This window comes from Penaeus vannamei, chromosome 27 (assembly GCF_042767895.1).
Source record: "Penaeus vannamei isolate JL-2024 chromosome 27, ASM4276789v1, whole genome shotgun sequence".
NCBI classification, from domain to species: Eukaryota; Metazoa; Arthropoda; class Malacostraca; order Decapoda; family Penaeidae; genus Penaeus; species Penaeus vannamei.
In genome coordinates, this window is record NC_091575.1 from 26,124,019 (window position 1) to 26,139,018 (window position 15,000).

A 15,000-nucleotide genomic window follows, 5' to 3' on the forward strand; every position below is an offset into this window, starting at 1 on the left:
CTTTCTATCCTTCTTCTCCTTCTATCTTCTTCACACTCCTCTAACCCTTCTTCCCATACCTCTCCCTCTTCTCCTTCCTACCTCTCCCTCCCACTCTACCCCTTCCTACTTTTCTTCTTCTCCTTCCTACCTTTTCTTTCCCCTTCCTTCTATCCCTCTTCTTCTTCCTACCCTCCTCCTCCCACTCTTCTCCTTCCTACTTTTTCTTCGTCTTCTTCCTATCTCTTCTTCTCCTTTCTTCTATCCCTCTTCTCCTTCCTTCTATACTTCTTCTCCTTCCTACATCTTCTTCCCGCTCCTCTCCTTCTTCTCCTTCCTTCTATCCTTCTTCTTATCCCTTCCTCCCACTCCTCTTCCTCTTCTCCTTTCTTCTGTCCTTCTTCTCCTTCCTACCTCTTCTTCCCACTCCTCTCCCTCTTCTCCTTCCTACCTCTTCCTCCCATACCTCTCCCTCTTTCCCTTCCTTCTATCCTTCTTCTCCTTCCTACCTCTTCTTCCCGCTCCGCTACTTCTTACTTTTCTTCGTCTTCTTCCCCTTTCTTCCATCCCTCTTCTCTTTCCTACCTCTTCCTCCCATTTCTTCCATCCCTTTTCTCCTTCCTACCTCTTCCTTCCGCTCCTCTCCTGTCACTCAGAGAAGAGGAGCTCTAACATAAGGCCTTGGATTATCCCGACGTTAGTGTGTATGAATCATGCAAGGATTAAGTGGGCGTCGGTTGGATTATTCTGACAGTGCAAGCCATGTTCCTCTTCCTCCTACTTCCCTCTTCCTCTTCTTGTTTCTCCTTTTCTTTCTTTCCTCTTCCTCCTCAACACCTCTCCTTTTTTTTTCTCTTCTCCCTCAACTCTTCTTGCCTCTTCTACCTCAATTCTCCTTTCCTTTCTTTCCTCTTCTTCCTCAAATCCTTTTTTTCTCTTCTCTCTCAACTCTCCTTCCCTCTTCTCCCTCAATTCCCTCTTTCATTTTCTTCCCATCCTCCCTTTTCCTCCTCTCTCTCATCTCCCTCCTTCTAGTCTCCAGCAACCTTGACTGCCTTGTCCTGTTCCTATTTTCCTCGTCACTTTCCCTAGTCTCTTTCGGTGACAAGAGCTTTTATTGTGTCTCTTCAGCTCGATAAAAAAATGTCACATGTTTTTCTTTTCTTCACAGAGGACAACACAAAGACAATATAAGGAAAACATGGTAATAATTAGCTAGAACAAATTTTGTTGAAAAAGTGTGTGTCTATTCATATATTGCATGCGACAATAGAAGACAAAATCTGATTGATATGAAAAGAAAAATAGAAGAAGTAAAAAGCTGGTTGTTACAAAATAGAAATATAAAAGAAACAAGAGTAAAAAAAGAAAAGAAAAAAGAAAAGAAAGTAAAAAGCTGATTGTTACAAAATAGAAATATAAAAGAAACAAGAGTAAAAAAATAAAAGAAAAAAAGAAAAGAAAGTAAAAAGCTGATTGTTACAAAATATGAATATAAAAGAAACAAGAGTAAATGAAAGGAGAAGAGAGAATAATAACAAAGAATGTCATTATTATCACAATCTTTTCAAAGAGGGTAACACAGAGACAATATAATATAGTAAGACATGATAATTTTTGAGGGAGGAAAATATGTGTAGATGTGTAAGACTACACGCAACCAAGCAAGAAAAAATATACAAAATGAAAGAAAATAAAGACACAGGGAAATGAAGAGAGAACAGGGTGGACAATGTGATAACAATAAGCCATGATGAACCTTGTTAAAAAAAGTGTCGGGCAAAACTGGAACAAAAATGAATGAAAGGAAAATAAGAAGAGAAGAAAAAAGACAAAGCAAATCATCTCCATCACTATTTCCACAAAAAAAAACAAAAAAAAAAAAAAATATAACAACAATAAATCATAATAAATTCTGATGAAAAGGGAAAGTGGATGAGTAAAACAAAATAAAAAATAGACAACTAAAATGAAAAAAAGGAATAACAGAAAGGAGAAGAGATAACGGAGTATGAGGAAATAGGAAAAACAAAAAAATAGACAACTAGAATGATTAAAAAAAGAATAACAAAAGGAAGAAGAGACAACAGAGAAGAAGAAAAAAATACCCAAAATAAACAACAAAAGTGAAAGAAATTAATAACAAAAAGAAGAAGAGATAACGGAGAAGAAGAAGAAAATAACAAAGACAAAAAATGGAAAACTAAAATGAAAGAAAAGAATAACAGAAGTGAGAAAATAAGGAAAACAAAAAATAGACAACAAACATGAAAGAAAGGAATAATAAAAGAGAGAAAAAGAGTTAACGGAAAAGAAAAAGAAGAAAAAAATAGACAACAAAAACAATAACCAAAAATTAGACAACAAAAATGAAAGAAAAGAATAACAAAAGGGAGAAGAAGAGATAACAGAGAGGAAGAAGAAGAAAATAACAAAAAACAAAGATAGACAACAAAAATGAAAGAAAAGAATAACAAAAGGGAGAAGAAGAGATAACGAAGAGGAAGAAGAAGAAAATAACAAAAAACAAAGATAGACAACAAAAATGAAAGAAATAAATAACAAAAGGGAGAAGAAGAGATAACGGAGAAGAAGAAGAAGAAGAAGAAAAGGAAAATAAGAGCTTAGACGCGTGTGCCTTCGAGGACGTCGGAATCCCTATGAATTTCGGAATAGTTAAGAAGGAAGATCAAAGCCTCGGAGACTTTGCCTTCTCCTTCGTCCTCTTCTTCGCGTCGTTCCTCCTCTTCCTCGTTCGTTCGTGTTTTTTTTTTCTTGTTCTGTTTTGTTTCTTTGTTTTCTCTTATTATTCTTTGTTTTAGGTTTATGTTTTTGTTTTTGTCTGTTTGTTCTTTATTTTTTCTTTTCTTCTGCATTTTTTCCTCTCTGTTCTATTCCTTTTCTTCCTTTCCTTTATTATATTTTGTTTTATTTTGTTTTATTTTTGTCCTTTCGTTCTTTTATTTTTTTCCTCCTCTGCATCGTTTCTTTCTTTCTTTTTGTCTCTCTTATATACTTCTTTTTTCTTTCTCTTTTCTGATTTTCGTTTATCATCATTATTCCTTTACTCATCCCTCTCTAGCACATATTTTCCTCTTCCCATTCTCTCTTCCTTTGTATTTTCTCTCCTCCTCATACTTTCCGCTTTTTATTTTTCCTGTTTCCCTATTTTACTTGTTTCCCCTTCTTCCTCTCCGTTCTGTTTTCTTTTTTTCATCTTCTTCTCTTCTAGTGTCCTCCGTTTGTTTGTTTGTTTTCTTTTATCACATCCTCATTTCTCTTCTTTTCCTCTTCCTTTCTCTTCCCTCCTTTCTCCTATTACTATTTCCTTCCTTTCTCTCCCCCTCTTCACTCTTCTTTCCCTTTCTGCTCCTCTTCCATTCCTTCGCATTACAGCTCTTCCTTATCTCGCCTTTCTCCGTCTCCTGTTATCTCCCCCCCCCCCCCACTCACCTAATTTCTCTCCTCCCTCCTTCCTCACCTTTCCCCCACATCCTTCTTTATAACTTTTTGCCTCTTTGATCTTCCTCTTTCTCCCCCTCCCCCCTCCCCACCAATTCATCCCTAACTGCTCATCCCTCACCGCTTACTCCCCCTTCCCCCTTCCCCCTCCCCACCAACTCATCCCTCACCGCCGGCACAGAACTCCCTCTCCCCTCCTACCTCCTGCCCCTCTCACTCCTCCTCCCCCCCCCCCCCTTCCCCAGTACAGGAGCACCCATCCCCTCACCCCCCTACAGGCATTACATAAGTCCCGGGCCCCGTCCCCCTCACCCCCACTGGGTCTATGTCTCCCCTCCTTGTACCCCAGCTGGTACCCTTGTCTCCCCTCCCTTCAAACACTCAACGCCCCTCCCCCTTTTCCCTTACCTTCATCTCCCCTTCCCCTTCTACCTTATCTTCATCTCCCCTCCTCTCTAGAACCCCCACCCTGACCCCTATCCGTACCCCCTCTCCTCTAGATCCCTCCCTCTGACCCCCTCCTTCTCTCCCTGTCTCCCCTCCTCCTCTACCTGACCCCCTCCTCCTCTCCCTGTCGCCCCTCCTCCACTACCTGACCCCCTCCTCCTCTTCCTGACGCCCCCGCCTGTACCCCTTCCCTTATAGATCCCTCCTTCTCACCTCCTCCTCCTCTCCCTGTCTCCCCTCCCCCTCTACCTGACCCCTTCCTCCCCTCCCCTCCTCCTCTCCCTGTCTCCCCTTCCCCTCTACCTAACCCCCTCCTCCCCTCCCCTCCTCCTCCCCCTGTCTTCCCTCCCCTCCTCCTCCCCCTGTCTCCCCTCCCCACCTCGCGCACACGCAAACGGCGACTGATGGAAAGTTTCCTGAAAACCCATAATCAGCACATTGTTCAAGATTCTTGGCCAAAAGTTTCTTCTTTACGCGACGTTGAAGCGCCTCGCGACACATTTATTTTTTTTCTTTTCTTCTCCTCCTGTTTTCCTTTCTTTCTTTCTCTACCCTGGAATTCTATTCGTATGGGTATCATTACTATCATTTTTTTAAATACTATTATAACCCGTTACTACTATTGTCATCTATTTTTCACTATCAGTATTTTTACTGTTATTATCCTTTTTACTATTAATGTTATTATCACCATTATCATCATCGTTATTATCATTACATTCATTGTTATCATTATCCTCTCATTATTATCATTATCATTAACATCATTATCTTTATTGTTATTATTATTATTATTATCATCATCCTTTTCATTATCATCCTTACCATCATTAGCATCATTATGATCATGATTTTTATTACTATTATAATCATTGCAATAACCAGTATCATCATGATTATTACTAATACCATAATCTTTTATCATCCTCGTTATCATTGCCATTTTAATCGTTATCATCATGTTTATTAACCATCAACATAATCATTACTATGATTTGATGTTAAAATTTATGTTGTTACTAACATGAATTTTATGTTGCTGCCGTTGGTAGCTTTACTATCATCATAATATTACTAGAGTTAAGGAAGGAAAGAACATAACAAAGATACCAATTAAACTATCCTTTTTTTTTCTTTAGGTATATACGTTAACATCACATCAACACTTCTTCTCTTTCTTTTACGATGCCAGTCTTCCTATCAAAAAGGTGTAAGACAAGGGAGAAAAGAGTAAGGAATAGTTCACACGCGAAGTGGAAACGTGGGAGCGAGACATCAAACGAAGACTCGACTCATAATATCAGCTGAACTTTCCTTTGATATTAGCCAGCTCAAAGATTAATTAAAAGGGTGAGCCATTCTTTCTTCTCGCAAAGATTGCGTGTCTAATGACTGCCAAATGGACATAATCGTATGGAGAAATTATGAAGAAATAGATATTTTTATTTAAGTAGTACGCGTTTCAATATCCTGTGCGAAACTCTAGGGATGTTTGACGCCCGGTTTCACTTACTCCACGCAGTTCGGAATTACTTTTCGTATTTTTTTAATATATGTTTTATCTTTCTTTCTTTTTTTCTTTTTTGATAGTCAGAATGATAACGTGTTTAATGAACGTCAAATAGACACAATCGTATAGAAAAGTGATGATGAAATAGATGTTAATATAAAGAAACACGTCTTTTAATATCCCGCGTAAAACTCTACGGATTTTTACCGCCCGGTTTCACTTACTCAAAGCAGGATTGAACTACTTTTTTATATGATGTTAAATCTTTTTTCTTTCTGTTTTTTCTCTTATGATAGTCACAAGGCGTACGTATCCTATGACTGCCAAGTGGACATAATAATAAGAAAAAAATGATCAAGAAATTAGAGAGGAAATGCGCATTTTAATATCCGTGCAAAACTCTACGGTTATTTGCCGCCCGGTTTCACTTACTCCACGCAGTTCCTAACTACTTTTTTATGTGTTATTAATTTTTTTCCCATTTTTATTTTTCTTCTTTTCTGATAGTCAGTAATATCATACTAAATATAACGTTTAGATTCGTTAGACCTTCTGGATCTCCTTTTCATTATTTTCCAATCATTTCTATGGATTTTAACTTATTACTGTTATATTTTCCTTTCACATTTACTATTACTATCATTGCACCCGTAATATCTTGCTAATTTCTTTATTGTTGTTATCATTATTGTCAATGCAATTTTTATCATCAAAATTCATATTATTATTATTGTTTGTAATATTGTTATTATCATTATTATTATTATCATCACTACTATTATCATTATTATTAATATTACTATTATTATGATGATGATCATTATTATTATCATTATTATTACTATTATTATTATTATTATCATTATTATTATTATTACTAATTCTAGCATTATCATTATTAATACAATTGTTACCATTATCATTATGATAATTTTTATTATTATTTGGTTATCATCACAACATCATTATCATAATGATGATAAAAATACTAATGATAACAGTAAAGATAATGATAATGATGATTATAATGATAATAATAATAATGATAATGATAATAATAATGATGATGATAATAATAATGATGATGATATTAATAATAATATAAATAATAATAATAATCATAATAGTAATCATCATCATTATCATAATAATGATAATTATTATCATTACTATAAATATAATAATGATAATGATGATAATAATAATAATAGTAAAATAATAATAATAAAAAAACTATGATTCTAATAATGATGGTAATGATGATAATAACAATAATAATAATAGTGATAATAATAATGATAAGAAATAATACTATTATTATTAATAATAACAATGATAATAATAACAACAACAACAATAATAATAATAATAATAATAATAATAATAATAATAATAATAATAATAATAATAATAATAATAATAATAATAATAATGATAATTATAATAATAACAATAATAACAATTATAATAATAATACCAATTATTATAATAATAATAATAACAATAATAATGATAATAATAATAATAATTGTGATGATGATAATAATGTTAATAATGATAATAACAATAGTAATAGAAAAGTATAATGATAATAATAACAATATTCATGATATCAACAGAAGTAATTCTAATAATTATAGTAAAATTATTGATGGTAATGATAATGATGATAGTAAGGTTTAAGATAATCATAACGCTAACCCTACTCCTATCATCATTATTTTCCTCCTAATACTGCCACTCCTATTACTCATATTATCAATATTGTTATCATAATTATCATCTTTTGTGTCACTCTGGCCATTCCTATTTCTCTGCCATCATTATTGATTATTTTGTATGCATAAGGATAATTTGCTATATTTATTAAGCGGTATTTTTTTTATGCTACAACATCTTTCCTTATGAAACTTGTTCATCGAATATTTTTCATGTTTTTTAGAAAAAAGATAAGTACTCCGGATTATTTTAACATTAAGCTTCTCTTTTCTAAGAAAAAAAGTAAAAAAAAAAAAAAAATGTCGTCTATTTAACGCCTTTGACGCCGATTACGCCCTTACAATGCTTGGCCATATAGCCGGCAAAACTGTCAGTCTTTTTCTTTTAGGAGGAATTTTCTCTTTAAGCGGATTTTCTTTTGGGTGAAATTCTACACTCTTTTGGCGTTGCTTAAGCACCCTGAGGGAATAAGGTAGAGGGGGGTGGGGAGGGGAAGGGAAAGGGTGGGAGGATGGAAGGGAGTGGGTCGGAGGGGGTACTAGGAGAGTGAGGAGGGGTAGGAGGAGGAGGGGAGGGAAGGGGAAGGGAAGGGCTGGGAGGATGGAAGGGAATGGGTCGGAGGGGGTACTAGGAGAGGCTTGAAGGGTAAGAGGAGGAGGAGGTGGGAAGGGGATGGGAGGGGATGGGAGAAAGTACTAGGGGAGACGGGAGAGGTAGGAGGAGGAGGAGGGTGGGGGATGGGAAGGGATAGGATAGGGTACTATTAGTGGCTTGAAGGGTAGGAGGAGGGGAGGGAAGGGGAAGGGAGGGGTAGAAGGAGGGACGGAAGGGGGTAGTGGAGGGCACCAGGAAAAGCGGAAGTTGGAAGGGAGGGATATGACGAGAGGCGGGAGAGGGGGGGGGGGAGGGATACGAAGAGGGATAAGGATCAGTAGGAAGAGAGTGACGAAGGATAAGGGAGGTATAGGAGATGATAAGAGGAAGTGAAAGAGGTGATAAAGGAAAGAGAGGAGATGATAGGGAGAAGTAGAAGAGGTGATGCAGAAAATGTCGTAGAAGACAGTGGGAGAGAAACGAGTGATAAGAGAAAGAGAGGAGATGATAAGAGGAAGCGAAAGAGGTGATAAAGAAAAGAGAGGAGAGGATAGGGAGAAGTAGAAGAGGTGATACAGGAAATGTCGTAGAAGATAGTGAGAGAGACACGAGTGATAAGAGAAAGGAAGGAGATGATAGTGTAAGTGAAAAGGGTTATAAGGAAAATGAAAGAGATGGGAGGGAAAAGGAGGTGGACAGAGACGGAAAGAAACAGGTACCAGGAGCAAAGAGAGAGGAAAGGGGAAACAAAGGGAAATAGAGGAGTAAGTGGGGGTAAAATAAGCCACTTTCCCACTCGCAAGGGATGTACATACATGAATATAAGATCTGCGCATTCAGATACCGTAGTATGAAGAGTCTTTCCCCTCTCTTTATCTTCCCACTTACCCTCTTCTTCTCGTCACCTACCCCTCTTCCCCCTTCATCTATTTTTCCTCCTGTCACCCTCACCATCATCATATTTCCCTGACTCGTACGTGTGAACATCATCCCCCAAAGTACTATCATCTGTGTTGAATCTTCATGAATGATATTACTGTTTCATGTTATAATCGTGTCTCGAAATCCGTTTCAATATCACCAATATATCTTAATATCTGTTGATTTTATATGATTTATGTGATTTTATATTCTGCGTTTATTTCCCAATCCCTTTGTCATCAATCTTCATGTAGCAAGCATCGTTTGCCTGCAGCGCCGCGTTCATTTATCATCTATAGTAATTGTCTTTGTCTTTGTCTCCAATGGCACACGGCTTATCTCTCTCTTTCACTTTCTCTCTCTTTTACTTTCTCTCTCTCTCTTCTCTCTCTTATTCTCTTTCTCCCTCTCTCCATTTCCTTCTCCCTTCATGGTCGCTCTCTCTCTCTTTCTCTCTCTCTCTCTCTCTCTCTCTCTCTCTCTCTTATTCTCTCTCTCTCTCTCTCTCTCTCTCTCTCTCTCTCTCTCTCTCTCTCTCTCGCTTCCTCTCTCTCTTATTCTCTTTCTCCCTCTCTCCATTTTCTTCTCCCTTCATGGTCGTTTTCTCTCTTTCTCTCTCTCTCTCCTCTATATTTCCTCCCCTCTCACTAATGATCCTTCTAATATTCTCTCTACTTCTCCCTTTCCTCCTCTTTGTGTACCTTCTTTAACACCACATCGACGTCATTTTAAATAGATAAGCATCTCCTCCATCTCTTTATCTTCATTAGCAGAACTATTAGGTAATTCCCTCTTATCTCACAGTCTTTTACATTATCTTATGGCATCACTTTATCATCCATCAGCTTTAAGCATTAATCTGTCATCTTTCACGTCGCTATAATGTCTTTCAGTATTAGCTTCCTGTGTATGTATTAAGCTGTGCATACACACACATCATCGTTCGTGAGCGTGTATTTGTATGTATTTTTTCGTGTTGTTATTGTTTTTTTATTTGGCTGTTTTTTAACACTTTTTTGCGTGTGTATGTTGTTGTTTTTTATAAACATAAGCATAAGAAAAGTGCTTTCAAGATCATATTTTATCATGATACGCTGACAAAGACGAATATTAGTGGATTTTTTTTTTTTTTTGTGTGTGTGTTTGTTTTAAGAATTGTATCTATTCCCAATACCACTCATGTCTCTTTTCTTTCTCTTTCATTTCTACGAAAACGTCACGGAATCAGCCTCTGCCTACCTCCTCATACAACTCATTCTCTCCCATCCCTACGCACTCCTATTCAAGCATTAACTCCCCCTCTCTCTCCTCACGTCTAGAACTCCCAGCATTTTCCCTATACATTTTCCGTGACTTTGCCACACTACCCAACCCATTACTGGAAAAATGGGACGCCGAGGGACTAAACCCATTCAGCCTCCATTACCCAACACTCTCGACGGTGGGCTTTCCCCTCATCCCGTCCCCATTAACCCATTCATCAGTCCCCTCACGTCACTCCGTCTCGGCACAGCTGGCGAGCGAGTCCAAATCTGACGGAAAAAATGAGGCCTATTTTTTTTTCTCTTTCTTTTTTTCCTCTTAGTTCGTCAGTCGTTCTTTATTTACTGTTTGAGGCATATGTGCATACATCTGCTTTAAGTATGTGTAAGTATGTACATGTATGTACTTACACATGAATATATGTAAGGATAATACCATACAGGATGTTTTTCTTTTTGTTAATGATTGTGTGTGTGTGTTTGCGTTTGTGTAGGTTTCTGTCTGCAGGTTGCGTACACGTACATACCGGTGTGCATTTAATCTCTCCAGTACAAACTAATAAACCCTAAATCTAAAACGAAAATTATACCTAAATCTAAAACGAAAATTATATAATTTTTGTGTACCCTTTCACATTTTACATTTAACTGCAGATTGAACTCTTTTCAGACAACATAGCCCATAAACCTAGCCCTGTAATCTACAAGTTGATGTAAATTATATATACAAATAGATAGATTATCAGATCGGTTGGTAGGTAGATAGATAGATAAAGAGAGGCAGATAGAGAGAAAGATATATGGATAAAGAGACGGATAGAGAGAAAGATACAGTAGATAGATAAATAGATACTTAGGTAGATTGATAGACAGATAGGTATATAGAGAGATAGTTAGCTAGACAGATAGACAGACAGAGACAGATAGACAAATATACAGATACACAGAAAGATAGATAGACAGATGAATATACAAATAAATAGATATATATATAGAGAGAGAGATATTGTAACCTTTTAAGCCGAACTAAATTAGAGTTCTCCCTCTCCAGCATTTCAGGGCTTCACTTATTTACTTCCACAGTTAGCTCAATCTCTTGATCTCCACTTACAGTCGTCTTGGCAATACTGCACATACTTACGGTTTAAATGCTAGTCACTGCTACGAGAGAAGAAAAATGTGAGTATTTTCCCCTCTTTATTTCTTATGTTTTTTTTTTCTTTTCTTTTTCTGTTTACTTAAATTGTTATTTGTGTGTCTCTTTCTTTCATTCTGTTCCCCCTTCTTCCTACTACTTCCCTCTCTCCTTTCATTCTCTTCCTTCCTTCCATTTATTTCCCTTTTCCCTTTTATCTATATTGCTGTCTGTGTAAGTCTCCCTTTCCTTCCTTCCCTTCCCTTCCTCTCTTCTTCCTTCTCCTTCAACTCCCTCTCTTTTTCCTTCTCCTTCCCTCCCTCCTTTTTTCCTTCTTCTTCCCTCCCTCTCTTTTTCCTTCTCCTTCAACTCCCTCTCTTCTTCCTTCTCCTTCCCTCCCTCCCATCATCCCTCTACTTCCCTCCCTTCTTCCTTTTCCTTTCCTCCCTCCCTTCCTCCTTCCCCTTCCCTTCCCTCTATTTCCGGAAAAAGTACACTTCTTCTTAATCAAGTTTCTTACGCCTTACACCAAGCCAACTTTGCCTATTTTTTTGATAATCTAATCTAATCGGCTTTGCTCCATCTTCTCCAACTCGAGTCCCTATTCCTTATCTCTACCAGAAGCAGCTTAACGCAATTATTTATTCGTCACTCCGAATCAATATTCCCCTCAAAGTCTAGTCTTTTTTCTCTCTTCTCTTCTCTCGCTCCTTTCGCTAAGCCTAAGGTACTGTTTTTTTTGTTTGTTTGTTTTTTTGTTGTTTTAGGATTTTTTTCGGCTTTATTTTTTATTGTTTTTTATGGTCTCATTGTTGTTTTTTTCGGATTTATTTATTTGTTATGATTACGCTCTCATGCTTTCTCTTTCTCGTTTTCTTTTTCTTTTCTTTTTATCGTCATTTCACGTTTTTTTCTTTCTCTCTTTCTCTCTTTTTTAGTCATCGGTCTCTTCCTTTCCCTTGGCTCCGCTGCTTTCTCTGCTCTATTTAATCTCCTTCCTCCATTTACTCCTTTTCCATTAACTCTTCCTATTTCTTCTCCTCCAACACCTCCAGTTCCGCCTCTTCCTCCTCGATCTTTACCAACGCTGTTTCCTTTTCTTTTTCTCACTCTTGTTCTTCCATCATTCCTTCCTTTTCTCTCTCTCACTCATCTTCTTCCATCATTCTTTCCTTTTCTTTCTCTCACTCTTCTTCTTCCATCATTCCTTCCTTTTTTCTTCACTGACTTCAATGTTCCTCTCATTTTCCCTCATCTTTCCTCATTCCCTGTTTTTTCTTCTTCCTCTCTATCTTTTTTTTTTCTTCCTTATCATTCTGCACCTTCTCCCTCTTTTCATTATCACTCTCCTCTTATTCTCCTTCATCTTCTTCTCCTCCTTCAGTCCTTTATCGGTTTGCGTTTTCCTTCCTCCTTCCTTTCCCTTCGTCGCCAACAATCCTTTCTCCTCCACCATTTCCCCTTTTCATTCCTCTCTTCCTTATCCCCCCTCTCCCCTCCTCTTGCCTCTCTAACCCATTCCTTCTCCTGTTCTTCCTTCCCTGACATTCTCATCCTCTTCCTCATTGACTTGTATTATCCTCTCTCTCTCTCCCATGTCCTCCTTTTCCCTCTCCTTCCTTCATTTCACTCACTAACCCTTTCACCTCCACCTCCTCCTTTTCTTCCTCTTTTCCTACCTCCTCCCCGTCAGTATACTCAATCTAACCTTCCCTTCTCTTCTTCCTCTTTTCCTACCTTTTCATTTCATCAGTATCCTTACGCTAACCTTCCCTTCTCTTCCTCCTCTTTTCCTCCTCTTTTCCTACCTCCTCCCTTTCAGTATCCTCACGCTAACCTTTTCCCTTTTCCTTCTACTCCCTCTACATTTTTTTCTTGATATCTGTTTTACTTTCTATTTCTATTATTCTGTGTTTTATTTTTTTTCTCTTCCTCCTTTTCCTCCTCTTTTCATACCTCCTCTTTTCCTACCTCCTCCCCGTCAGTGTCCTTACGCTAACCTTCCCTTCTCTTCCTCCTTTTTCTCCTCTTTTCCTACCTCCTCCTCCACATCAGTATCCTTACACTAACTTTCCCTTCCCTTCCTCCTCTTCCTCCCCCTTCGCCTCCTTCCATCTCGGTCGTCCATTTTCTACGACAAACATCCTTTTTATTTCCTTCTTCCCAAGCCGCCTCAAGAGCCATTAATCATTCGCAGAACTTATACTATTAACGTGAAGTTCCTGTCGAAAATGTCCCTTTACTGCATCCTCCTCCTCCGTTTTCTTCTGCATTCTCTTTCGTCGTACTTCTTTTCGCTCTTTTTTTATATGTTTTCCTCTCTACCTGGTTCGGTCTGTGGTTTCTTCCTCGGGTCTCTTTCATATGTCGTTTTTTTTCTTTTCCTTCTACTTCTTCTACATTTTTTTTCTTGATATCTTTTTTATTCTATCTTTCTTGTTATTCTGTGTTTTATTATTTTTTTCTCTTCCTCATCCAATTCCACTTCCGTTCTCTTCCCCTTCATTTTTTCTACCTTTTGTCTTTCCCTTCTATTCCAACTTCTGCTCCTCACCTTCGTGAATTCCTTCCTGCTTTTCTCTTTTCCTTCTCTCTTATTCCTTCCTTGCTTTAATTTTTTCTTCCTACCCACTATCTTACTATTAACTTTCTCTTCTTTCCTTCCTTTTCAAAATCTTTATTTTCTGCTATTTTCACATGTTCGTGATTATTTCATTCACTTCCTATTTTCACCTCGGTTTTATTATTTTTTTCCTATTTATTATTTTTTTTAACCTCTTTTGGAATCCATCTTCGTCTTGTGTTTACAATCACTTTATGCATATTAGTGCTTACATTCTTCCTCTAATTATCCACGTTTTTATCATTTATTAGTGTCCTCATCCAGTCTCCCTGCATTCCTTAACAGCAGACAGATCTCATGATAAACAGTATTATATTCCTTATCTTCCACAAGTTATATAATTGCTTTCTCTTTCTCCTCGTAATTCTTAATAATATCCTACATCTGAAAAAGCAGAATTTATTTACATACATTTACCGCACACGTAATCAACCTCATATCTGCCTTCGTAACCATACATGTATAATGCAAAATCGGACTAGTTATTCGCTAAAAAAGAACAAAAAATCATAAAACGATTAATCATTATTGTCCATATATATGGCAAACTTCCTCACAACATCCCTCATAAATTCCCATCTATCACCCTTACGTCCCAACTCTCAATTGACTCAATAGATTTATGAATTTAGTTTTGTTAAACTCTTCGCGTTAAATTGCCCTTTATTTACTCATAACATTCCCTCGAGAATCTAGTGACTCATGAAAAAGCACTTCTCATAAGTCTTCTCTTACCTCATTAATCTGACATTTTATCTTCACAAAATCTCTCATGAAAATACGATTTTTAAAAAATCTACCAGTCATGTATGCACGCTGTCCCTCATGACTCAAAAATTCCAACTTTCCTTGTTAACCTGTTATTCAATCTTGTCCATGAGTCTCAACTCATCTCATTAACTAACCCCAAAATATCCTTCACGAAAAAAATAAGTAAATATTATTCATCTATTTATTCATTTATTTATGGTTTATTATATATATGTATGTATATATATATATATATATATATATATATATATATATATATATATATATATATATATATATATATATATATATGTATATATATATATATATATATATATATATATATATATATATATATATATATATATATATATATATATATATATATACATATATATATATATATATATATATATATATATATATATATATATATATATATATATATATATATATATAATATATATATATATATATATATATATATATATATATATATATATATATAATTTTTTTTTCTTTTCTTTTTTTTGTCTCTCCTCAACACAAACCTCACAAAACTTCCCCAACAATCCCACCTCACACCTCAAGAACCCCT

General features: G+C 36.5%; 1 protein-coding gene across 4 annotated transcripts in view; it reads right to left on the minus strand.

The window, feature by feature from the left end:
- Nucleotides 1-15,000, minus strand: part of LOC113806665 (neuronal acetylcholine receptor subunit alpha-7-like) — a 143,170-nt gene that overhangs the window by 107,311 nt on the left and 20,859 nt on the right. The gene's annotated exons all lie outside the window — the stretch shown is intronic.